Source organism: Pinus tabuliformis, chromosome 3_2 (genome assembly GCF_031772625.1).
Source record: "Pinus tabuliformis cultivar Carrire ecotype Pingquan chromosome 3_2, CPIR1, whole genome shotgun sequence".
In the NCBI taxonomy this organism is placed as follows: domain Eukaryota; kingdom Viridiplantae; phylum Streptophyta; class Pinopsida; order Pinales; family Pinaceae; genus Pinus; species Pinus tabuliformis.
In genome coordinates this window covers 164,962,715-164,989,990 of record NC_142302.1, presented here as the reverse complement: position 1 = coordinate 164,989,990, position 27,276 = coordinate 164,962,715, and the positions used below count along the sequence as shown (strand labels likewise).

General features: G+C 38.6%; 1 pseudogene; it reads right to left on the bottom strand.

The window, feature by feature from the left end:
* Positions 1-3,909: 3,909 nt before the first annotated feature.
* LOC149180315 (plasma membrane ATPase 3-like) lies at positions 3,910-7,643 on the bottom strand (annotated as a pseudogene).
* Positions 7,644-27,276: the final 19,633 nt, after the last annotated feature.

Below are 27,276 nucleotides of genomic sequence, written 5' to 3'. Positions count from 1 at the left end.
TGGGCTTCTATGGGGCACAATAGTAACAATATGGGGAATACATGGGTAGAAAAATATAATACCGGGGTTGCACTAATAACAATAAGGGGTTACACTAGTAGTATAGGGACCTAACAGAACATCTCCATGAAATAATTTGATTTAGGCGAAGGTGATGGGCATCTTGCTGAAACATCAAAATCAAAATAAAATGAAACCATTGAGAAATTAGTAGTGGAATTGGGGGATCTGTGTGTTGATATGTTGGAGGATTTTCTTCTATCCAAGACAGTCATACAACCTAATCACAATCCAAATTGAATTCTTGCATGTGCATTCGACTTCAACACACCCAATTGGTGAGGCATGCATATAATATGTAATTATTTTTTAATTTCTATATTTATTTATTTCCATATACTCCCTGGTGTTGGCCAATAGGCACCTGTTCCTCAATTCTTCTACCATTAATGTTATATGAGCATTGAAAATGGTTTTGTTTTGGGGGAAGAAAGAAAGATTCATAATTCAATTTACCATTTGTTATTTGGATCATGTGTAAACCACCTCACTACAACATGCATTCTTAAAGAGAAAATCCTCCTGCGAGCGTAAAGACTCTGACAAGCTTTATTATTTTCCATCTGGCCACAATGAATCCCATGCTTCAATGCTCGAGATGATTTAATGTTACTTGAAGGCCCCTCACTTGATCAGATGTACGAATCCAATGGGATTCTTCACCGCACAACTTTGAGAGAATAACATAAGGTTTGGTGGAGCTTCTCGGAGAATCCATATTCCTAATAGCTACCAAGGCCAACATTTCTATTATTTTTTCAAGACTATTTTAGGTTCCGACATCAAGTTTGTTTGTTGTCACTGGCTAGATATTTAAGATTTCTTTGGAGTTTTTATAACAACAGATTGAATCTAGTCAACTCAATATGTGATTGATATTTTATTAGAATCGACCACTCTAACAATTTCTTTGTGAAGAAGAGAAACTCCAAGATGAAACATCTATATATGAGCAACCGGGGAGGGACAAGGAGACTTCTTTATGCCCAGGTGCCAGTAGATTGTTTCATGGTTATTTATTTTGTTGTGAGATTTGTGTAATTTTCCATTCTGTTTGTAAAAAAGTGCAGAACCAATCAATGAACATAGTAGCATAATTTAAATTAGTGGTTCTTGACATTCTTCAATGTCGAGAGAACATATTTCTAATTTGATTATGATTTTTTTATATGATGATGGGTCTTGGTTTGCTTTGGGCTTAAAGAGCATCAATTATAGGTTATTTTTATCATATCCCTGTGTGTGAGATAGGTTAAGTTGCTTAATAAACTTTTGAACGCATTCAATATCCAAACCACCTCCTAGAAACCGACAAATAATCGAAAGTGAAATATCTAACAGATGGTTGATAGGTCCATAGAGTGGTTCATTACTTGACAACTTTTATTGCAGAATCCCCTACAACATGCCAATATTGTTGATCTTACAAGTTCATCAACGATGGATAGAGACAATTGTACCTTAAATGAGTCAAGTGGGAAGATCGAAGATTGTAGTGGAGAAAGAGCGTGGTTCTTAAGACTTTAAAGTGGGTAGAATTTCCAGTGAAGACCCTATCAGACATATGTGACTTCTATGTAATGTGTGATTCATGTAATGTTAATTTTGTAATGTAAATGTTATGGGAGGGACTTGGAAATAACGTTTACACTAGTATGTTGGGAGATTTGGTTTGTTGGTTGTTGGAGTTTGTTGAGAGTTTTCTCAGCAATATTCTCCTATCTTAGAAACTATTGGATCTCATATGTACTATATATTTGTGATGTATTTTGGTTTCAAAGTGTAATAGAAAAAAAATGTTTTGTGTGTAATTTGTGCACCATGTATGCTCCTCACATTTTCTCTGTGAATAAGCTCTCCTCAACCAACCATGCAATACAAAATGATTGCAACTCCCACACAATCATCTCCCTCTTGAAAAAATGCACGCAACTCTGATGCCAATATGACAACACCAAGACCAAAACTCACATGAAATTCAAACATAAAATTATTAATTACTAAAAAGACTAGCTTTTATTTAATTACGAAGCTCCTTACTTTGCAAATGCATTACATTCCTATTGAGTTTTGGAAAGGAAATATATTGATTTTTCAAGAGATAATTCTTCTCCTACATATTTGGAGGAAGTTGAGAGAAATCCTCTCAAACTTACGAATCTATCTTAACTATATTTTAAACAAATACAATGAGTTTTAATTACATTTTTTTTCTAGAATTTTATATAATCTAGTATTTTCTAGATTCTTTTTAGAATTACGAAAAATTAAACAAACTTTTTTTTTTTAATAATACAAGATGCTTTTGCATCATTCAATGCCCTGAAAAATCCTTGGAACACTTTATCGTTGCATATTACATAGTTGAAACTAACAATTCCAAGAAATCCCTGTTGGATTTCAAGCAAATTTGTCCAAAAAAGATGCTTAGAAAATGACAAAATTTGCCTACAATTAAACTATTACCTTTTAGGTTAGTTAAACCCCATTTAGTATCCATTTTGAATTCTTTTGTTCCCACTGAAATCTTAGGACAATTCTTCTCAAGAGTCAATATGTGCCTTTACCACTATTGTGGCTATGGCATGATTCTTATTTGGATATTTTTTTATTGATGTTGCAACCTTAATAACAATTGGATTGTAATGAATTAACCACTTATGTTAACTGAGTCTTGAATCAAGTCTTTGTAGCCTTTTCAAATAGAATGGTCAAGATAGGGATTATTGAATAGGCTCATATTTTGAATTGAGGAAAAGTTCAGAATTGAAGCTTCTGTGATTTGAATTGTGTTGAGTTTTTTCTTCCAGACCAATCACATTGGTAACTTTTGTGCTAACATTTCAAACCAACAAATATAGTTTATCTTCAAAATAGATAAATGAGAATAAATAGTAAAAAAACCCTAAAATCCTAAAGACCCATAAAAAATTAATTTAATAAAATATAAATATGTAACAATTAATTTTTACTATTAATTAAAAGTAAACATTAGCCCAAGAAAAAAGAGAAAGGAAAAGAACACAAACAAAAACTACACCAAAATTAATTATAATGAATACATAACGAAAAGAGATAAGTAATACAAATTATAATGAATAATGAATACTTAAAGAAAGGAGATAAGTAATACAATTAATTGATGTAATAAAAATTAACATATGGAGAATAAATGATATTAATAATTGCTATAAGATAAAATAATAAATAGATAATTATTATAACAAGGAGCCACTGCTGTGGCGGTAGTCCCTGCCGGGGTCTGCAGGCAATTGCAGAACTTGGAAAAGTTGGCACGACGGAAATTGTCCCAAGTTTGGAGAGGATGGGAGGCAGAGGTCAAGGAATAAATGGACTGAACCACAAATAAGTAATTCATATAAGTCGCTCAAGGCAGGCAGGTACTCTCAGCCGTAAATCATTTCACAGTGGATGCAAATATTACATAGTAACAAAATAGCTATGGGGCCAGTTTCTTGACTGGCCTACATGCTGCAGAGCAACGACCATTTACATCCATCTGTCCAGGTATGACAAGAACGATTATGAACTTAAAGAAGCTTTATTTGAATGAAGATGCTAAACATAAATGCACAAAATCATTTAGGAACAGGGTTTGGAGATACAAAGTGATCGAATTCAGCCCTTTCAATAATGCTCAACCACAACTAAACATTCTGTTCAATCTTGACTGAAAAATTAATTGCCTAGATTGAAAAATATCTTTAAATCTTAAAACCAATAATTCATATAAATCGATCTTTAAACCTTAAAACCAATAATTCATATAAGTCGCTCAAGGCAGGCAGGTACTCTCAGCCGTAAATCATTTCACAGTGGATGCAAATATTACATAGTAACAAAATAGCTATGGGGCCAGTTTGTTGACTGGACTATGTCAGAAGCACTTATTGTTGCATCAGTTGCATCGGCGACAACAATTCCTATGTCTGCCTTCTTTAGCCTGCAATAGTTTAACAATCTCGTACTTATGCTCTGCAATGACCAGTCAAAATCAGGAAGGATATGTAATCAAACACTAATTAAGGAAATGAAAAAATAAAAGTATCTGAAAAAACACAGAAGTAAGAGATAATTGTTGCTCACCAGGGAAAACACCAGCAAAACCATCAGCCTTCTCTATCAGTTCATCAACTGGCGAAGCTGAAATTGATTCATCTTTGTCCTGACCAAGTAAAGAGGATGATGGATACATGTTTGTACCCATGTCCAGTCGGCGACCTGTCTCCTTGGCAATAGCCAATTGATCTCCTGATGAACATTTGCAAGTAAATAGTTAAATGTCGGCTCGCTGCATTACAAAAACAGTAGTGAAACTGATGACACCATAACCTCACCATACCTGTGATCATTTTGACATTTACACCAAGATTAAGAGCCCTTGTGATTGTTTCAACACTGTCATGGCGTGGGGGATCAAAAATAGGCATCAATCCAATAAAATGCCAGGGTCCTCCTAGACTCTCCTTCCTGCCCTTTGGAACTTCCTGCAAACATTTTGAGATAGCTATAAAGATATACATAATCAACAAGAAGAACTTACTGGGAAGATTCAGCCCACAGATAAAGCAAAAGAAGCCATATTATTAACCTGATATGCAACTGCAAGAGAGCGAAGTCCTCGTTCAACAAACTTGTCAATAACTGTATGAACTCGCCGGTCAATTTGTGGCTTATTATGTGCGAGGTTAAGAATCTAGCAGAAAGTATTTGGTCATTTCAGTTTTAATAGAATGTGTACAAATAAGTTTTGAAGCAATTTCTAAACAATACAGCCCATTACCAAGTCTAATGAAGAAGGTCAAACTTCCAAAGCACAATACCTGCTTTGGAGCATGTTTACTAACTCGATGCATTTTCCCTTCATTGTCAATATAAGTGAGAGTTGTCCTCTTGTCAGTTGGATTAAAAGGAAGAAAATGGACCTCTTGAATGGCTTCCCGCGCCTTTTAGATCCATGGATGTTAAAACCCACAACAAAAGATACAAATCAGTAAAATAAGCATAGGCCTGCTTATCAACTAAAATTTAATATGATGACATAAAAAAAATACTTGCCTCCTTAGGATCCGTAAGCATCCCAACAATTGCCGCATCAATGGCATCTTGATTCTCTGTTCTGGATGCTCTTGCAGCCATCAGGACAATAGCATCCTTGTCATATCCTTTCGTGAAAACCTATTCATGACAAAAATTAGTAATTGATACTTGTTTGAAGGAAACTAATAGTACTGGATCATCCAATATTACCACGGACCCTAACTAGCCAATTTGGTACAACTGCAGTATCACCAAAAATTATGTATTTATGAAATAAGAGAAAGGAGAAAAAAAGAATCAGAAGTCCAGAATAAATACCAACCTTTTGGAAGTGGCCAACTTGGTTTGTACTGTCGACAATATGTGCTGGTTTACCAAAAAAGGTATGGACCCCAGTAGCAATGACAACACATTCAAGTTCACCCTGTTTGCAAGTAGAGCCAGAATAAACCCCATCGCCAGGACCCTTTGTTACTGGTAATGACTGACCACTGAGGGCAGACTACACACATTCAAAAATATTTTCATAAAATGTGGCTCAGGAAAAGTACCAAAACAGTCAAAGTTAATCCCAGAAACCATATAAAAGCATACCGAAAATTCCAGCACTTGTAATCAGAAATAAGAAGTAAAGAAAAGGATTGGATTAAGACCTGAGCAATCTTTAAAGGATCTCCTTCAAGAAGACGCGCATCCGCAGGAACAATATCTCTAAGTTTGATGCTGATTATGTCACTAGGAACAAGCACTGCTGCATCTTCTTCACTCCATTGTCCATCTCTGAGAACTTGTTAAGTTCAAAGTTTTAAGTAATTGACTAAGGAATTTAAAACTGCAGCACCCATGATCTTAAGAGGATTCTGAACATCCAATTGCATGCTTCCCCGCAAAACCAAGGATAGAAAACTGAAAATATGGGGGCTGCCACTCATACAAAAGATAGTGAACAGACCTTGCTCTTTGGAGCCAACCGAGTCATCAGTGCTGCAGCAGCATTGCCAGCATTGTTTTCCTCTATGAAACTTATGGTAGAGTTTATAACAAGCAATGTTAGAATAGCACCAAAATCTTGCCAGTTAGGAGGTTTTCCCTGCAAATATACAATTTACATGATTAAAGCCTCAACTAAAAAGAGCCGATAGGGTATGCCCTGACTGATACTGGCTACAAGAGAGAAATATTGTGACACGGTAGAACAAGAAGCCATCTTCTTTTCCGATAATATGCACAGGAACCATAAGGATGAAGTAATACTGTGAACTACTAAAAATACAATAGAGGGGAATGATATCCAATGGGAGAGACCAAATGCCACACTACTATTTACTATCAAACGAACACAGAAAACACAAAATTAGCAACAGTACTAGAAAATATTATTAATGATGAAAAAACAAAAGAATAACCATGACCAAAAAAATACAATTATCAGAAGGAATGGCCACACTTTAAAGATATGTGTTTAGTTCATGGATTGATCGATGGGGGTATATTATCCAAGCATGTTGAAGAGTCAAGACAGGCAGACAATAATGTTTGATAAACTGAATGTACACATTGTAGGCCCGACTAGGAAAAGCCCTTGCAGAGAAGAAAACACCATAGAAAGAAAAAATAGAACATATAAAAGTAACAACATGATATTTGTGGTGTAAATAGCCAAGAGTTTTCAAAAACATAGAAAATATGGCATTAGCAGTATATCAACAGTTGTTTTACCAACGAGAAAGACAAATCACTAGTAATGACTGAGACTGCAAAGAGACGAAGAACCCGAGATAGAAAAATGATGAGTGCAGCGACTGTGCCGACAAAATATATAGAACTAATTACATGATATTAGCAATGAAGCTTGATAGCTGCTTTATAATAGAATCAACGAGGGGAATTAGAAGTGTATGATGCTCACGTCATGGAGTTAAATTTAATTGATTCTTGACAATGCTCAAGTACTCCGCATAAATCCCAAGTGCATGAACCTCTTGGCATAAGCTATGACAAAGGATCCCTCATCGGAAGCCTAGGCAATATACTTTCCTGTAGCCTAAAGATTTGATGTTGCAGTATAAGCCCGACCAAGCTAAGAAAACGTATTTATTTTAAAGAACAATATAAGCCATGGAAACTACACTGTGCCTGTTCATATCTCTAACCGTGAAAGAAATTGCTTGCTTCACAGTAGAACCAAAGAATTTGCTTTACTCTACATATCTCAAGGCTCAAACAGCCTTAGAAATTAAATTTCCCGTAGATCTCAAATCCCATCTCAACTCCGGAACTGAGTTCAAAATTAGAAATATGTCGAAGCTACCCTTACCTTTTTCTCTTTGAGCTTGTTGTATCCGAATATACTCAAAAACCTCCTCGATGGGAATATTTTCTTGCATTAACAAACTTCACAAAATCAATCTCAAAGCTCCACATAAACACTTGGTAAAATACTCAAAAGGCATTCAAGTCCGCCTTACCAAATCCATAGCTTCTTTGTTAATGGCTTCCAGAGTCACAGCCTTGTCACCCATTTCCGCAAATCGGGTTTACTCACCGCCCTGACGCCCACAAGATACACACATGCAATCCAGCGATCAATGCATCACTGAGATCTATTTGCTTCGATATGCCAATCACCAAACACTTGAGCTGAGGACTGCTAAGTCTGCATGCTTGGCCTATCCAGCGGTCAATGCATGATCGAGCTCTATTTGCAATCCAGTGATCAATGCATCACATAACATGAAGTATGCTAAGTCTGCTTGCTTGGCCTATCCAACAAAGAAATCTGGAGTGACAATCACTTGAAGCTGTACTACTTCTGTGTTGATTTTATGAAGGCCTTTCCTATTTCTAGTAATACATTTACTCAATTTGGTGCAGACTTCGGGAGGAAGTCGAACCATAAAACTCAGTATAGCAAATCCAAGAAACTGAATCAAGGTCGAACAAAAATATTACAGACTTTAATAAAATAAAACCATAGTCGTAGTGAGGTCGGCAATACTTCAACAGAGACTCTGGTCTACATGAGAAGGGCCAAAAACCCAAGGGTAAAAGCTATAAACCACTACAATAGGAGGAAAGTTAAACCCTCCATCAGATGATAGGAAGACCGACTAGTAGCTCCAGCAAGTATTTGCATGCAGAACAGAGTCTGAGAAAAATAGATTTATCCCTAGAACGAAAGAACAAAGCCATGTTTTAATTAAGACACAAGAACCCTTTTTCTTACAGTGAGATAACCTGAGAGGCTAAATACTTACCTGGAAAAGCGATAAAGGTTGGACCAAAGAGCTCGCCGCCCAGCTGACAAGACAAAGTGTTCATGCAGCACCCTCGCCAGACCAAACTGCAAGAAGTGCTAAGTTTGTGAATTAAGGAAGATCTGGTAGGACAATACAGGAAAACGAAGAAAAGAAAATAGACTTGGAACAACTTGTAACTTCACCTGATAAACAGTAGGCCGCACCTCGACCTTGTACTGGAGCACTCCAATCGTTGCTGCAACTAGTCGAAAGCATCATGCGTTCAAATCCCAGAAGAGTTTTCCCTCAGGCAGAGCAAAGGTGTTGGGCAGAACGCCAAAGTAGAGGGTAGCAAATGACCCACAAACTTTGTTTGAGTACATGATAAGCCACCCGCAACAGCCATAGCCATGCGATCTGCAAACTGAAGCCTACACCGTCGATAACAAGAAGGATCCGGAGAAAGATTGTTCCAGCTGTACCAGCTATTAAATTGGTGACAGAGGAATTGAATGACGAGGGTTTGGATAAGTTCAACACACTAGTTGTGAAGTCCCATGGTGGTGATGGTGTAAGAACAAGTACCAAAAACTTACGACAAACCAAGTTGTGCTTAAAATGTTGGCATATCAACCGTACTTTGCATCGAACAACGTGAAGGCGGTAATAAGACCCCAATTATTTTCCGGACCAAAACTTTGCTTAAACTTAGGTTAAAATGCCAATACACTGAAAATATAACGGTCAAACTATGAACTAATGCTCGGTCAGCGATCGATCAATCGCTAATAGTCCCAGGCAGGGACTAATAAGTATTGCAATTATGCAGGAAAGAAGGGTGTAAATTATAATAAATAGATCATTATTATAATTATGTAGGGAAAAATGGTGTAAATTATAAGCGATAGTGATATTAATAAATATTAGTAATAGAGTGAGGGTTAGCTTAATCTGCTAATAAGTTGATAAGCTGGTGAACAGGTGAATTTTCTCAAAAAATAAATATTAGCAATGGAAGAATGAGCAGAGAGATAAAAGAAAATAATATTATGGTTAATAATTAATAATATATTAATATTAATATTTAATAATATTTGGAATAAAACATTAATTGTATATGGGTTATTATTTAAAATATTAAAAATTAAAAATTCTTATAATTAAATTAATAAAGATTAAAATACATAAAAATAATTATAACTGAGTTTAAAATATAAAAATGTTAATGATTTAACAATATTCATAAATTAATAATACCAATAATATAATAAAACGTTAAAAGTTAAAAATATTAAGGATTTAATAATATTAATAAATTAATAATAGTAATAATAATATTAATAATTTGATTTAATTATAATTAATAATATTAATAAATTATTAATATCAATAATATATTATATTAATTATTTAATAAAATGATAAGCGTATTAATAATTTTAGTCTTGAGGGTTAATTTAATTGGTCGAGTTTTTGTCTTTAACGTATCTTTGCAATTGAGAGGTCATGGGTTCAATTCTCTCGACACTCTTGGGGTCACGCTTCATGGTTGAGCTGACAGGAAGTGATCTCGTCAGGTGGATTTGCCTAGTACAAATATGTCATGGATGTAGGAGTCACTGATCTCTAGGATCCCTGAACCACATAAAATAAAAATATTAATAGTTTAGTTATAATTAGTAATAGTATTTTTTTTTTTTGTAACTAAGTTATATGTTGTAGTCTATCTATTAGACATTTTGGAAATTTTTCTGATGTATTTTCCAGTGTAATTTGCCAAAACCTAATAGGGATTTGTTGGAATCATAAGTTCGAGTTGTGAACTCTCCAGTATCCAAGTGCACCAAGGGAGTGTAGGGACCAACCGTATATATTTTTTCTTTTTTTTAGTCACAATAAAATATAACCAGAAGAGAAAAACATTGGGAATTCAAATTATTTAGCACTGCCTAACACATTCCAAAAATTCATTTCACTGAACATATCATAAAATTTACATATATTTAACTAAGGCCATAAAGAAATCATACAAAATAATATTGTAACGCATATGTACCGTTCACCAGAAGACGAGACTCCACTTGATTTTCCGTTTCTTGTCTTCCCTTGTTGTCGATCACCTCCTGAGAGTGAATGACGACGTACTTGATCCGAATGTGATGACCCACTAGTTAACCTCCTAGCATACTCCTTGGGTACTCTTCTTCCCCGCGGACCCCCGAGCTACAATGGGGTTGTACAATGGAGGAATGCAATAGCTGGGAGAGGAGAGCACTCCTTAGCTCAAGAGTCCCCTCTCTAAAATCCTCTACCTCACCAAACTCACTGTAGTTTCGTAATCACTGCTCTGACATAATCTCATCCATCCAACCATAGGGTTCCCAAAAGTCCCTTCTCCCATCGCTTGCCCCTTCTTTTATAGGAGTCCTCATAGGTGACACTTGGCATGTCATGCATAATTAATTATTTTTTTATAATTCAATAGTTTTATTATTCACCCACCCATGTGTCACTCTGTCATCAAGGGGCTCCAAAATTATTTACTTAAATTTTAATTTAAAACTAATATTTTCCTCACCTCAACAAGATTCTTATTTCTTCTCCTAGTTGCCTCTTGATCCCCCTTTTTACTCCTTAATTTGTGTTCATTATTAAAGTCAATTGATGAGTCAGGGTTTGATCCCCTATTTATTCCCTAATTTAACTCAAGCCATCTCTTAGATGGATATTCTTATGTTGGTTGTTGCCACATGGAGGTTCTCTACATTTCTCTAAAATTTAATTTATTAATCTTATTTTAATTCACCTTTTTCTTCTCTTAATTAGGTTTAACTAGTTTAGGATTAATCTTTATCCTTACATTTATGTCCCTCTTTCCCCTTTTTACCTAATTGAACTACATAATCTACTTAATATTTTCCAACATGGGGAGGGTAGAGTTTTTAAGATAATTTTTTTTTCTTTCTTCCCATGATCCTCTTAACCCAAGTTTTATTCTTGATTTAATTACCTCATTTTCTAACATCATTTACCCTTGATGTAACTTTACCTAGTTTTCATTTCTTGATCATATTTATTAATTTATTTATTTTTTATGATTCCAAGGGTGCCAAGTTTGGTCGTTCCCTTCAAGAACTTCCCTTGAAGTTCCAAAGGTGCCATGCCTAACAATTTATTTGTGATGCCAAGGGTGCCAAGTTTGGTCATGCCATTCAAGAACTTCCCTTGAAGTTCCAAGGTGCCATGCCTAACAATTTATTTGTGATGCCAAGGGTGCCAAGTTGGTCGTGCCCTTCAAGAAATTCCCTTGAAGTTCCAAGGGTACCACACCACTTTCCCTTCAAGCATTCAGTGACTACGAGGGGAAAGTATAGGTGCAACATCATAGACCACTATCATCTCTTATGTTGCCTGCTATAGTGAGACTAATGGTGTCGGGGATCAAGGAATCCGCCTTGATGCACACCCCCCGGTAAAATCCTCATGAGTGACCCAACTTTGGGACCTACCCTCATAACATCGTGATCTTCAAGGCGAAGGTGTTTCAACCCTTCTAGCCCAAGTCATGGCAGGAGTGCTAGTGGGTGAGATCAGGGACACTGTCCCACCCCTCCCATGTAGTTCCATCCACTTGTACAACCCCAACACCCATATGTAAGTCATTCGGCCAAGCAACTAATCAATGCCTACAATCACTAACATATCATCAGAATATAGATAAACATATATAGCAGGTTTCAAAGTTGACTTAGAATTTTAAAGATAAAATAATATAAATTTTCATCAAACCAGGTGTCGTCAACTCGTCATGTGCGAGTGCCTCTGGTGGTTTCTTGCCATACTCAATAATAATCAATAACAAGGTTTCTCAGTGTTAGTTATTTTCATAATAGCATTATTACCATCACCTGGTCATTCACATCATTGTTCACTGTGAACCAGAACTAATGCAAGTAGGTAACATAGGGGACACATCCATCATGGCTATCATCATCATAACCTCAATGGAACTATACATATTCATCAAAGCTATCAACATCATAACATCAAATAGATAACAAACATAACTATTTATGCCACAATCATCATAATATGAATAGAGAACATGAATAGCCATTAATGCTATCTTCATCATAATATTAATGGAGATCATACATAAACATCACAACCACTAATATCACAACCAATAAATAGAGTCATGTGTCCGGATCCTCAACCTGAGGTCATAAAATAATCAAGTGTGGGCCTTAGGGCTAAATAAATGTTAATCTCATATCACTGTCAATCAACTAGAGCGGAGCACTACATACACCCCCTCTTAATAATAGACTTCGTCTCTAAGTCCTTGGAATAGGCAATGAAAACAATGATGCATCTCCTTGGCATCCTCCCTAGTAACTAAAATGGGACTATAATTGTTCCACTGCAGCTTAACCTGGTCCACTAATGCTCGGTCCTCTAGTCGGTCCCAACTGAGAGGTGTTTTGTAAGGTCTTTCGTATAAGAACGCAAATGGTGCCATCTTGATGGAACTCTGATAACTATAATTGTAAGCAAATTCGATGAGGGGTAAAACCTCTTCCCATTTCTTTTGTTGGTCCATCACATACATCCGAAGCATGTCTTCGAGGATTTGATTAGTCCTTTCTATATTCGCATCTATCTCAGGGTGATAAGCAGTGCTGAAGTTCAACTGGGTTCCCAAGGCTTCTTAGAAACTGGTGCAAAACCTTCCTATAAACACTGCTCCCCTATCAGATATGATCTTCCTAGGCACTCCATTCAATCTCATAATCTCATCAATAAAAGCTCTAGCTATTTCTGATGCCTTATATGTAGTCTTAACTGGTATGAAATGGGCTCTCTTGGTCAACGCGTCCACCACTACAAATATGGAATCATGTCTTCTTGAGGTCATTAGTAGCCCCACAATGAAATCCATTGATATAACTTCACATTTTGATTTTGATATCTCATGGGGTTACAATAATCTTGTTGGATGTCCATGTTCAACTTTTACTCATTGACACTCTAAGCATATTTCTACCAAGTTTACGATGTCCTTCTTCATCCCTTTCTAAATGCAGAGTGGTTTTGGGTCCACATTCATTTTCTTAGCACCAGTGTGTGCCATGTATACTATGTGATGTGCTTCATTCAAGATTAACTGGCATATATCTTCATTTGGTGGTACATATATCCTTCCCCAAAATCTTAGTAGCCCATCATTATCAAGGGAGTATTCTTCATATTTTGGGACCGTCATTTCATCCTCCCTCAAACTTTTTCTAACCTCATTATACCAGGTGCCTTTAAATTATAAATCAAGCAGTTTCTCCCTCAAATTTGTCTTCAAGGGAATCCTGAAATATTTCATTCATCAAACTCATGAAAACACCTGGGGCATTTGTCAGTCCAAAGGGTAAAACTACAAATTCATAAAGCCCAAATTTTTCTTTAAAGGTTGTCTTCAGGATAAATTTTTTTTCCTTGATTCTCAACTGATGATATCCCGACCTCAGATCTATCTTTGAAAACACAGTCAACCCCCTCGTTTTATCAACCAAGTAATCTATACTTTGTAGAGGGTATTGATTTTTTTATTTAATTTTGTCACTTTATTCAACTGACTGTAGTCAATGCACAGTCGCCAAGACCCATCCTTCTTCTTAATGAAAATCATAGGGGAACCCCATGGAGATATGCTAGGTCGTATGAATCCCAAGTCCAAAAATTCCTTTAATTGAATAGATATCAGTACTACATATCACTACAAGTCAGTGGGTTCATCCATTAAGGGACAACGGTCACGAGGAAGGGGAGGTCAATATACTAGACTCTAAAGCTCATCTCACTCTTTGTTGGCCTAAAAAGATAATCAACCCAACTATTAGACATACCCTTATCACAATTCCCTTAGGTAAGAGTGAGATCTAGCTTGGTTCCATAGTTGGCTCAGTGGTTGAGGACATCTTAAAGTAGACAATCTTTTTAGAGATTTTGGGAGTGGGTACACTATTCTAGACTACAATTGGGTGAGATCATTGCTAAACTCCAATATCACTCTCTTCTCCAAGGTGAATAGCTGACTTAGAGGAGGTCGTGATTTGCAGTCCGACATTTGGAAGGTAAACAAAGCCAAGGAAACCCTTACTACAACTACCAATTGTAAAACTTATTAAAAAATATCTCTTTTATTTTTATTTTTATTTTTTTACACAAATAAAAATACAAAAATAATAATAAATTCCTAGCTTGTATTTCAATTCTATCTTCTAGTATACTCCAAGACAGTTTATCCCTTATTTTCTTTTTACAATAATATCACGAGGGTATTAGAAACATTTTGCAGACCTATAGTTTGCTACTGCCATATTCACAACAAATGAGGAAAAATCCATGAGGGACTTATTCAATGTAAGTACTTTTGACCAAGAACCCCTTTATTTATTACAGACTTAATTACATATCATATCACTATTTTTTTTTTTTGTAGCAAAGACACATTCTACCCTAAATTTATAAGAGTAAAATGCCGATAATTATAAACATAAATCCAACTATTATGTTTTAGTTCAACACAAGTTCGGGAAAAGCGGAAACGGCCAATGCGTGCTTAAACGTACTTCATATATTTGATTTGAATATAAGAACAAGTCTGGTATAATATAAATGTTTGACGAAGTGGCATATCGATTCAAGAAGTTAAAAGAAACCGCTCATACCACATTAACTTTGAAAGAAATTTAAGAAATGTAAACAAATTAGAAACTCAGAACTGTAAGGAAAAACAATGCTAATTTTCAGTTGTTAAACAGGAAAACATGCTCAGTTATTTTCCATATTTAAATAATAACAAAATGAAATTTCAATTTGTTTGGAGAAATGGTAACACAATAATCGAACACAACATTTAATTGATATTCTCAAACAACCATTGCTAAAAATAGTGATAAGCCTAACGCCGAATTGAAATATTCAGGTGCTAGCCAATGAAGCAGAAAAACAACCACAACAAGGCTTGATATATTTGCATGCATCATTCTAAAAATTACAGTATTTAAATACTCACACGAGTGAATTTTGTTATTTTGATATATGTTCTATATTGATATCTTTGCGAGTTTGAAAATTCACTTTGATTTAGAAGCCATTTATTTTTGTTCTAGTATTTAGATAATATTATTCTATGCTCATTTAGGGAAACAAATTAAAATTCTATTAAAGGAGCATAATGTACAAGATTACATGCCAATCATATGCTTTTGCTGGTCTGCTATGTGGTATGATATTCAATATTTGAGCCTTAGACAACTTGGCTACAAAATTGATAATCATTTTCACTCTGATAGTCAAAACATAGATGTTTCATAGTCTACAATTGATGCAATTTTACAAATTGGATTAGCCACTTTAATACTTTTTATGGAGATAAATGTCCCTTGAGGGCTGCAAATTTTCCTCGATTAGAAAGGCAAAATTGGCAATAAGTGTGCTTTCCTTCTTTTCTTTTCCATTCGATCCATCAAACCCCCGCTCTTGTTGTTCTTATCCAGGAGGGATACTCATGTAGATACAGTCCAAATAGGGCACACCTTATGAAAGAATAAAACAAAGCATGCACTGCCTAGATGAGTTCCTTCCTTCATTGAATAGCAGAACTTTTCTCGAGGAACAAGGTATTCAAAAGCGTTTCCCATAATAGAATTTGTCTTGAAGTACAAGTTAATATGGGAATAGCTTTGGACTACAAGCCAAGGCAACATAGTGACTTCTTAAGTAGGGTGTGTTACAACAAAAACTAGCCCCAATGTGGAAAAATCCCTGTCACCAAGGTGCAAGCTCATGCTGAACCTAAGGGGGCTTCCCGCTGTGAGTTTGTGACCATAAAAGCTCTTCCCTACTTTAGGCTAGCTCTTTTACTTTGAAACCTGGTAATGCGTTTTCAATAAGGTAGATTTAAGATGTACAAATGAATGTGCAAGTCTAGTATAAAATGAGTATGTTTGAGGTGCAAATCTGATTTTAAGTGATGTTATAGTCATTAGTTTCAGGTTTGCAAAAAAAAAGTGAAGCTGGATAAAGTTTATGATTTGGAAATGAAAGTTTAGGTGCTTAAATGCAATTTGGAATTCACAATTTCTGAATTAAATATGATGCAAAATTTAAAAAATTTATAACAGAAATCAAGAAGGTAAATTCCAAAATGCAAAATATGTGAAAGAAATATCTAATTCTAGGTTTAGAAATGAAGTGTTTATACTCGAATGCAATCTGGGAATTCAAATTTGTGTGTTAATCTCAATGCTGGAAATCCAGAAAACAAAAGGAAAGAAAAACTAAATTTAATTTCTAGAATGTAGAAATTTAGATTTTCATTTAGTTTATGGTCTAAATTAGGTTCCAGGAAACTATGCAAGGCTGGAAAACGAAATTTTGGAAATGAATAATGTACAAACGAAGCAGAAAATTCGTAGTTGAATTGCACATGTATTTTCCATATTGCAAATGAAGTAAAAAGAAGGTTCAAGGACTAAGTTTTTGGTGGTGAGAAAGGGTGTACTATAAAAAAAATCAGCCTTCGACAGTCAAGAAAAATGCCTCAGCCAAGGACACGTAAACAGACAGAAGATTTCTCAAGATAAATATACATGGAAAACGCTAGTTAAAAAAAATCTGAGAAAATATCAGCGAATGGACAATGTTAGAAGGCATTCAAAATCGAAATTTCTTTAAAGAAAAGTTTTCCAAGACTCGGATCTTTAGGTGCCAAAGCCTTGGACATCATCAATCACATATGCATCGAAATTATTACGATTCCTAACTGTAATTCAAGCAACCATTGTCGCGGTCACCGAAGAAATTTAAAAACATCTAAATTTTGTTTCAGGAAAAACAAAATTGACCAATCATTTGACAGAAAGTTTAAGTTGGCCAGCAAATAGATAAGGCGATGTTTGATCTCCTCTTACAAGCATTTAAAGAAAATAAAAAAAATCAATAAAATGGTAGGGTTTGAACTGTGCTTCAGGCTGCTTTAACTAAATATTATGACGAAATTCGCACAAAGGCCTTTGACTTCCCTGAGCACGCCCTGTAAATTTAATAGTGACCTGTGCTTCACTAACATCCTAAGAATTGGAAGTTAAATAAAACGAAATGAGATTTAAATTTCAGAATTGAGCCTCGGTGTGTTTGTTTAATTTTCTTCTAGATATGGCTATTACTATAGTGTAAGAAACTATATCAAAAGAAAACAACCACAAGAATTTAGAAAATTGTGAAAAACAAAACAAAAAGTTTGTGAAAATTGATATGAATGCCACTAATCTAGGATCTAGTAATGAGACTTTGAAATCTTCGACATGGGGAATAATATAAACGTGAGGGTATTGTAAAAACTACCTGGTTTTGGTGCCTGGTGACTGTGTTTCAAACCCTGGTCATTCCTCTGGCTCAACGTTGGTCCTGCAGTGCAACTCTTTAATACAACACTCCTTAGGCTGGAGCTTACGCTGATTTCCCACACTGGAGGCTTCCTCAGGCTCGGTGTTCACAAAAATAACACAACTATCTATCGAGTCCCAATGTCACTGCTCCTTACCATGCTTCACGCGAATGGTTGAGCTTTGACAACTTTGTTTACGGATCTGGAGAGCGAATCTAGAAATTTTATACGTTTGTTAATTGATCTCAGGTTCATATGCACAACACATTGACAAAAATCGATGCAGGTCACTGATTTGGCTTTACACAGGGTGGATTAACGCTGCTTTATCCTCTTATTATTATTATTATTATTATTATTGCCAGATCAGACTGTTTCTCCATTTTCACCAAAATCCGAAACCGCAAACAATTCAATTTGTGCTTGATCCAATGTTTGTACAGAATACGCATTTCCTGGGGTGCCATGCTTATCTATATATACAATTATTTATCTAATTTTTTTTTCAAGCAGTATTCATAAATGCAATTTTTTTTTCTTCAAGGCATAGATCTGGGCATAAGAATCAAAAACCGAATGGAATGACTCTTGATTCCACTTTTCACAGGATTTGCGTTCTAATCTATGTTACATATACAATTATTCATTTATTCTCTTCTCAGCAGTATAAATCTGCGCTGCGTCCACAGAGATCTGGTTATAACAAGCAAGAACCCAATGGATTGACTCTTCCCGGTATTTGCGCTGTAATCTATGTTAAAGCTGCCGATCTCCTCTTTGTTTCTAATGTAATCTGCGTGAAGGGTTCAAGGTTACAGGTTCGAATTAGGGTGGAAAGTTTGAAATATTTCACAATAAGGAAAGCGTGATGGTGCAGGAGGAATGAGACAAGGAGAGCTCATCGTCAGACTACGCTTTAAAAGAACCGTTCGGAATGTTCCTTCTAACACCTGACTACTCAGACGAAGGTTTAAACTCCGAACTTTGAGGGTCATCCGTAACTGTATAACTCTTGCTATTAGCCTCGATTTCGAGACAACAAACACGCAAACAAAGAGAAAACAAGAAAGAAAACGTGTAACGCTCACCATTAATCTCTATTTCGACATGAAAAAGAAGAAAACAAGCATCGAGCAAGAAAAATATTTATTCACCAGGAAAATTCTTTGCGGAAGTTGAGGCAAGGAGCGTAAAATAATATATAAATGATATCAGATCTAAATCAGCCTGTGATTTGTGGCTTAGAGCCCCGCACATCAAAATTTAAATTCTACTCCACCACCGGGAGATCACAAACATACTTACGACTTAAAATGACATCTTATTCATCAAAGTACAGGAGCGAAACCAAAAAAAAAGAACCAAAACCTCAAGCAACGAAGCGAAGGAAAGAAAACAAGAAACGAGAATAAAAGACGATCGAGTTTGAAAAAAAGAAAACCGTACAGTTTCATATGCGAGTCTAAGCTGGCCTCGTATACCGCTGTTGAGCTCCAGATCGTATCTAACAAAACTAGTCATGCATGCGTGGGCCCATAGGTCTCAAGGGTTCAACATAGCTCTGATACCAAGTGTAGGGACCAACCCTATATATATTTTTTCTTTTTTTTTTAATCACAATAAAATACAACCAGAAGAGAAAAACATTGGGAATTCAAATTTATTCAGCATTGCTTAACACATTCCAAAAATTCATTTCACTGAACATATCATAAAATTTACATATATTTAACTAAGGCCATAAAGAAATCATACAAAATAATATTATAACGCATATGTACTGTTCACCAGAAGACGAGACTCCACTTGATTTTCCGTTTCTTGTCTTCCCTTTTTGTCGGTCACCTCTGAGAGTGAATGACGACGTAATTGATCTGAATGTGATGATCCACTAGTTAACCTCCCAGCCTACTCCTTTGGGTACACTTCTTCCCTGCGGACCCTCGAGCTGTAATGGGGTTGTACAATGGAGGAATGCAATAGCTGGTAGAGGAGAGCACTCCTTGGCTCAAGAGTCCCCTCTCTAAAATCCTCTACCTCACCAAACCCACTATAGTTTCGTAATCACTGCTCTGACATAATCTCATTCATCCAACCATAGGGTTCCTAAAAGTCCCTTCTCCCATCGCTTGCCCCTTCTTTTATAGGAGTCCTCATAGGTGACACTTGGCATGTCATGCATAATTAATTATTTTTTATAATTAAATAGTTTGATTATTCACCCACCCATGTGTCACTCTCTCATCAAGGGTCTCCAAAATTATTTACTTAAATTTTAATTTAAAACTAATATTTTCCTCACCTCAACAAGATTCCTATTTCTTCTCCTAGTTTCCTCTTGATCTCCCTTTTTACTCCTTAATTTGTGTTCATTACTAAAGTCAATTGACGAGTCAAGGTTTGATCCCCTATCTATTCCCTAATTTAACTCAAGTCATATCTTAGATGGATATTCTTATGTTGGTTGTTGCCACATGGAGGTTCTCTACATTTCTCTAAAATTTAATTTATTAATCTTATTTTAATTCATCTTCCTCTTCTCTTAATTAGGTTTAACTAGTTTATGATTAATCTTTATCCTTTGTAATATTCCTAACCAGAATATTCCTCAAACCCCAACAAAAACTCCAACCAAATATGGGCAAATGATATAATAACCCAGAAGTGATAAAATAACAGTAGAATAGCATATAATAATTAAATCGGAAATATAAGCAGATACACAAGAAATGCAGCGAGAAATGCTAAGCCATTTTATTATATTGAGCAATAGATGAGTACAAGAGGTGATTAGACAGATGGCACCTCGACTTGCACAAGGCAAGTGAAGAAATACTTAGAATGACAAGAATGGCCTCTCTGCATGGATGCTGCTGTTGTGCTACTATTGCTACTAGGAAACAAATGATGATTTGGGGCTGCTCCCCTCCTCGGAAAAAGCTGAAACTCTAGATTTGGGCTCTACTCAAGAAACCCAGTAAAACCCAGAAAACTTTCCTGGAATGGCCTCACAATGATCTGCGTCCCAGCTGCTGGAAAACTGCCGCGCTACTATTGCTCCTGGAAATTGAATGAGGATTTGGGGCTGCTCCCCTCCTCAGAAAATATTGAAACTCTAGAATTAGACTCTACTCAAGAAACCCAGAAAAACCCAGAAAGCTTTTCTGAAATGGCTGACCCTCGAAAATCACCCCCTTGGGGTTTTGCGCAGTTCCTCAAAGACGCTGATGAAACTGTTGCTGAAATGCTGATGAAACTACTGCTGGAATGCCAATGGAAATAACTTTCTCGAGAAGGCACTCAAAGTACCCTAGGCCTAAGGGTGAGATCTCCGAACAGAGACACTCAATGCACTAAACAGTGCTGCAGACTAGCTAAACAACTAGTGTGCTCTAAGTCGAAATGACTATCACAAATGCTCATAACCGGAATGATCCAAAATGAGGGGGCTCCTCTCTATTTTATAGCCTCTGTCTCTCACAATCCCTAGGCTCACCTCCTCCTGCATGATTCCCCTCTTGCCATGTGTTCTTCCCTCTTGCGCAGTCCCTCCATGTGTTTGCATGGGCCCCATTTCTGCGTCCCCTTTTGGCCCCCTTGGCTCCACCTTAAGTCAGAACGTTGTGCTACTAGGAAGTGACTTTTTATTCTTAAAGTGAGTTATGTCCCGCGTCCTCACTTTTTTATTTATAAACAACTATAGAAGGAAAAAATCGGGTAAAATCGAATATTCCAATTAGCCATGGCTAATTAGGAATATTACAGTCTCCCCTGTTTGTCCTCAAGCAACTGAAGTGATGGATGCTGCAAGATCTTCTCACTCTCCCAAGTGGCATCCTCATCTGGAAAATTCTTCCACCTCACCAAGAATTCCCAGACCGTCCTGCTCCGCAACCGTCTCTCCCTAGAGTCAATGGTAGCCTCCGGCTGCAATACCAAATACCCCTCATCATCCATGGGTGGTAGCTCATCCGTCACGGTCACCTGCTGCCCCAATGCCTTCTTCAAGCATGATACATGAAAAATGTTATGAATCTTGCTGCCTTGGGGCAGCGCCAACTCATATGCAACCTGTCTAATCCTGCGTATCACTTTGTATGACCCATAAAAGCGGGGCTTGAGCTTTTTAGCCCCCTTCTGCTTCAGCGATGACTGTCAGTATGGATGTAATCATAGGTAGACCATGTCCCCTACCATGAACTGCCTCTGCACCCGACCCCTCTCGGCATACAGCTTTTGCTGGTTCTGTGCTGTAGCCATGTTATCCTTGAGAGCTCGGAGGATATCCTGACTCTCTTGGATCCAAATCTTGGCTCTAGGAGCCCTGCTATCACCAAACATCACATCGACAAAAGATAAAGGATGATACCCATATAAGGCATAGAATGGTGACATACCAATGGACATGTGATGCGAAGTATTGTAGCAGTACTCCCCCAGATGCAGCCACTTCAGCCATGCTCGCTGCTGCCCACTGACATAGTTACGCAAGTAGCCCTCCAGCCACTTGTTAACTATCTCCGTCTGTTCGTCCGTCTGTGGGTGATAGCTGGTACTCGGTGTCAACTCCGTCCCCACCAATCAGAAAAGCTCCTGCCAAAACCCGCCCATGAAACGGTTGTCCCTGTCACTGACGATGGTCTTAGGAAGACCATGTAGCCTAAAGATCTCCCTAAAGAACAACTCGGCCACCTGTGCTGTTGTATAGTGTGCGGATATGGCAAAGAAATGTGCATACTTTGTCAGTCGATCAACGACGACAAAGATACAATCCTTGCCCTGTACCATGGGCAACCCTGTGATGAAATCCATCGAAATACTCTCCCATTTCCCCTCCGGAATGGGAAGAGGCTGCAATAATCCTGCGGGATGGCTCATCTCTCCCTTGTTCCTCTGGCAAACATCGCACTCCCAGATGTGTTGGAGTACGTCCTCCTTGAGGCCCTTCCATGAGAACCTCTCCCTAATGGCCCTGTAGGTTTTGGTAAAACCCTGATGTCCTGCCAATGGGGAATCATGTGATACCTAGAGTATCTTCTTCTTGAGCTGAGACCCCTCAGTCAAGAAGATCTGGTCCTTGTAGTAGATGATCTCATCGACCACCCTGTACCTGTCATCTGCCACCTGCCCATCCAGAACCTCACATGCAAATTTGTCCTTGGAGTACTCTACTAAGAGTCGAGCCCTCCAATCTGTATCCAAGCTCATAAGAGACAACGTGGCTGGTCTACGTGAAAGGGCATCTGCTACCATGTTGTTCTTACCTTTGACATACTCAATGTCAAATTCATATGCTTGGATCTTACTGATCCACTTCTGCTGCCTCTCCTGTAGTTGCTTCTGCTCCAAAAAGAACTTGAGGCTGTTGTGATCAGTCCTCACCCTGAATCTGTTGCCTACCAAATACTGTCGGTACTGAGCCAATGCTTGCATGATGGCCAACATCTCCTTGTCGTATATGGAATACAACCTCTCATGCGGAAGGAGCTTCTGGCTCTCAAATGCTATAGGGTGACCTCCCTGCATCAATACTGCGTTGATCCCCTCTCCCGACGCATCACACTCCAAAACAAATGGCTGTGTGAAATCTGGCAATGCAAGCAACTCTTGGATAACCCACTCAATCTCATCCCGATAGGCCTTGGGGTGCTTATAGGGGGTGGTAATCACGGCCTGTATGCCCTGCTCAAGCTCGATGGTGTGCTCAAACCCCCGATCTGGTGGCTGTCTTGGTGGAATCTCCCCAAACACTATGGCATATCGATCAAGGATAGATTGTATCTCTGGGTGTACCGTCTGCCCTATAGTTCCTGCCTCTGATGCACATAGATCCACTGCCCACTCTATGTCTCCCTTTTGGAAGACTGCCTCCATTCGATGAGCCGAGACAGTTTGAGGCAGATATGTGTGCTGTCCTCGTATCTTCTCGTGCCTCCCTGTCTTCTCATCATCCCACTCCATCTCTAGGGTCTTCCAATCTGTCGTGGCCTTCCCTAGAGTGATAAGCCACTAAACACCCAACATGATGTTGGTGTCCAGAATATCGACCACGAAAAAGTGGTCAGTCAATGTTAGGTGCCCATCGTCACTGAAAGCTCTGGAACATAACGAGCACACGTCATGGTTTGATCTCCTGGGACCAAGACTGAAAACCCATCGAAGCTCTCTGTCTGTATACCTCTTCGCTCAACCATTGGGCATCGTGTCTTCCAATCTGTCGTGGCCTTCCCTAGAGTGATAAGCCACTAAACACCCAACATGATGTTGGTGTCTAGAATATCGACCACGAAAAAGTGGTCAGTCAATGTGTAGGTGCCCATCGTCACTGAAAGCTCTGGAACATAACGAGCACACGTCATGGTTTGATCTCCTAGGACCAAGACTGAAAACCCATCGAAGCTCTCTGTCTGTATACCTCTTCGCTCAACCATTTGGGCATCGATGAAGTTGTGGGTTGCCCCACTGTCAACCAAAACTGATACGCGCTGGCCATTTAATGTCCCTCGCATGCGTAGCGTCAGATACTTGGGAACTCCCTACAACGCTGCAAGGGCCCCTCCGCTGGGTGCAAAAGATGCACCACCTGCTGGTGGTGGTGGAGGTAGCAAAGGTCCCTGTATGGCATGGCTATCGCCTGCCTCCACATCCTCCTCGTCATCCTCTTCTCCACTGCTCTCAGAGAAGACCTCAATAAAATGTGCTTTACCAGCAGCACATCTATGTCCTGGTGCCCATGGCTCCTGACAAGTGAAGCACAACCACTTCTTCTTCAGCTCCCTCCTAGCATCATCGTTAAGTTGTACTCGTCTTGGATTCCCCTTTGGAGGTGGAATCCTCACATCCTTCCCCTTAGACTGGAAAGTCTGTCTCTGGGGGTAAGGTGTCCGGGTCCTGGGTAAGACATCTTGTAAGTCTCGGGTCCTGCTGATAGCATCCTGGAGCGTAGTTGGTCTAATGGATCGGACCAGACCCCGAAGTGGCTCTGCTAACCCCTCAACATACATATAGACCCTCCGTGCCGTGGAGAGGTCTGGCACCATCACGGAGACCCTCAAGAAATCTGCAATGTAGATCTCTGGGCTTCCTGTCTGTTTAAGCCTCGTCAGCTCAACGAAATGCTGCTCTGGATCCCTCCGATCAAATCGCTCCATCAGTCTCCTGGTAAACTCGGCATATGACGTCACTGTGGAGTGCCCTAATGTAACCATCCCATGAAACCACCAATCCTGAGCCTCGCCATCCAAATGCAACGTTGACACCTTGATGGCCTCTGCCTTCGACATCTGGTTAAGCTGGAAATAAATGTCCAGCTTCTCCACCCAAGACTTTGCCGAACTGTTTGATGAGCCATCAAACATAGGCAAGTGGAATCTGCTTGCTGCACGGTGGGTGTTGCCATCATGGTAATGCCGGTACCCTCTGTGATGATCGCGGGGTCCGTTATCCCGCTGGAGATGAACAAAATCTCTGAATGAGAGGGCTTCCCTGAAGTCTTGCCCATAGGCCTACTACTCTACAAATTAATCGCCCATATGCCCAGGCTCTGCCTCCTGCTGGGTTGCGGCCCCCGTGTCTGCTCCTAAGAAGGTGGGCATGGTAGAGCGTGTAGGGGCATGTGAGGCCCCCTGCTGCGCAGTATCACGCTGCTCTGGCAAGTGATGGGATGCACCTGATCCCTCACCGATCTGAAAAACTCATGGGCTCTCCCGCTGTTTGGCCTCTACTGCCGTGAATCTCTGCCCCATCACCTCAATCTGCCTCGATAGATCCTGCACTGATTTGAGGAGCATATCTGCAAATCTCTTCCTATCCTCGTCTGCCATCTGCTCTGCATCCACTACTGGCTCTCTCTGTTCTGCGTCTACCACAGGTTCCTCTTGTTTTGCGTCTGCCACAAGAACACAATCTCCCTCTCCATAGGTATTCTCCAACTTACGCCCAGTGTCTCTGTATCTCTGACCTTTGTAACAGATAAAGGGTTTTTCCCCCGGTGTCATAGATTGTTAGCTCCACAGGCTGAGCTAGATATATGCTCTGATACCACTGTAATATTCCTAACCAATAATATTCCTCAAACCCAAACAAAAACTCCAACCAAATATGTGCAAATGATATAATAACCCAGAAGTGATAAAATAACAGTGGAACAACATATAATAATGTAAACCGGAAATATAAGCAGATACACAAGAAATGCAGCGAGAAATGCTAAGCCATTTTATTATATTGAGCAATAAATGAGTACAAGAGGTGATTAGATAGATGGCACCTCGACTTGCACAAGGCAAGTGAAGAAATACTCTGAGAATGACAAGAATGGCCTCTCTACGTGGATGATGCTGCTGTGTTGCTATTGCTGCTAGAAAACGAATGATGATTTGGGGCTGCTCCCCTCCTCGGAAAAAGCTGAAACTATGGATTCGTGCTCTACTCAAGAAACCTAGAAAAACCTAGAAAGCTTTCTTGGAATGGCCTCACACTGATTTGTGTCCCAGCTGCTGGAAAACTGTCGTGCTACTACTGCTGCTGGAAATTGAATGAGGATTTGGGGCTACTCCCCTCCTTAGAAAATACTGAAACTCTGGAATCAGACTCTACTCAAGAAACCCAGAAAAAACCCAGAAAGCTTTTTTGAAATGGCCGACCCCCGAAAATCACCCCCTTGGGGTTTTGCGCAGTTCCTCAAAGACGCTGATGAAACTGTTGTTGAAATGCTGATGAAACTACTGCTGGAATGCCAATGGAAATACCTTTCCCGAGCAGGCACTCAAAGTTCCCCGGGGCTAAGGGTGAGATCTCCGAACGAAGACACTCAATGCACTAAACAGTGTTGTAGACTAGTTAAACTACCAGCGTGCTCTAAGTCGAAATGACTATCACAAATGCTCATAACCGGAATGATCCGAAATGAGGGGGCTCCTCTCTATTTTATAGCCTCTGTCTCTCACAATCCCTAGGCTCACCTCCTTCTGTGTGATTCCCCTCTTGCCATGTGTTCTTCCCTCCTGCGCAGTCCCTCCATGTGTCTGCGTATTTTTGCGTCCCCCTTTAGCCCCCTTGGCTCCACCTTAAGTCACAACGTTGTGCTACTAGGAAGTGACTTTTTATTCTTAAAGTGAGTTATGTCCCGCGTCCTCACTTTTTTATTTATAAACAACTATAGAAGGCAAAAATTGGGCAAAATCGAATATTCCAATTAGCCATGGCTAATTAGCACCTACGAGGGGAAAGTATAGGTGCAACATCATAGACCACTATCATTTCTTATGAAGGGCACGACCAAACTTGGCACCCTTGGCATCACAAATAAATTGTTAGGTGTGGCACCCTTGGAACTTCAAGGGAATTTCTTGAAGGGCACGACCAAACTTGGCACCCTTGGAATCATTAAAAATAAATAAATTAATAAATATGATCAAGAAATGAAAACTAGGTAAAGTTACATCAAGGGTAAATGATGTTAGAAAC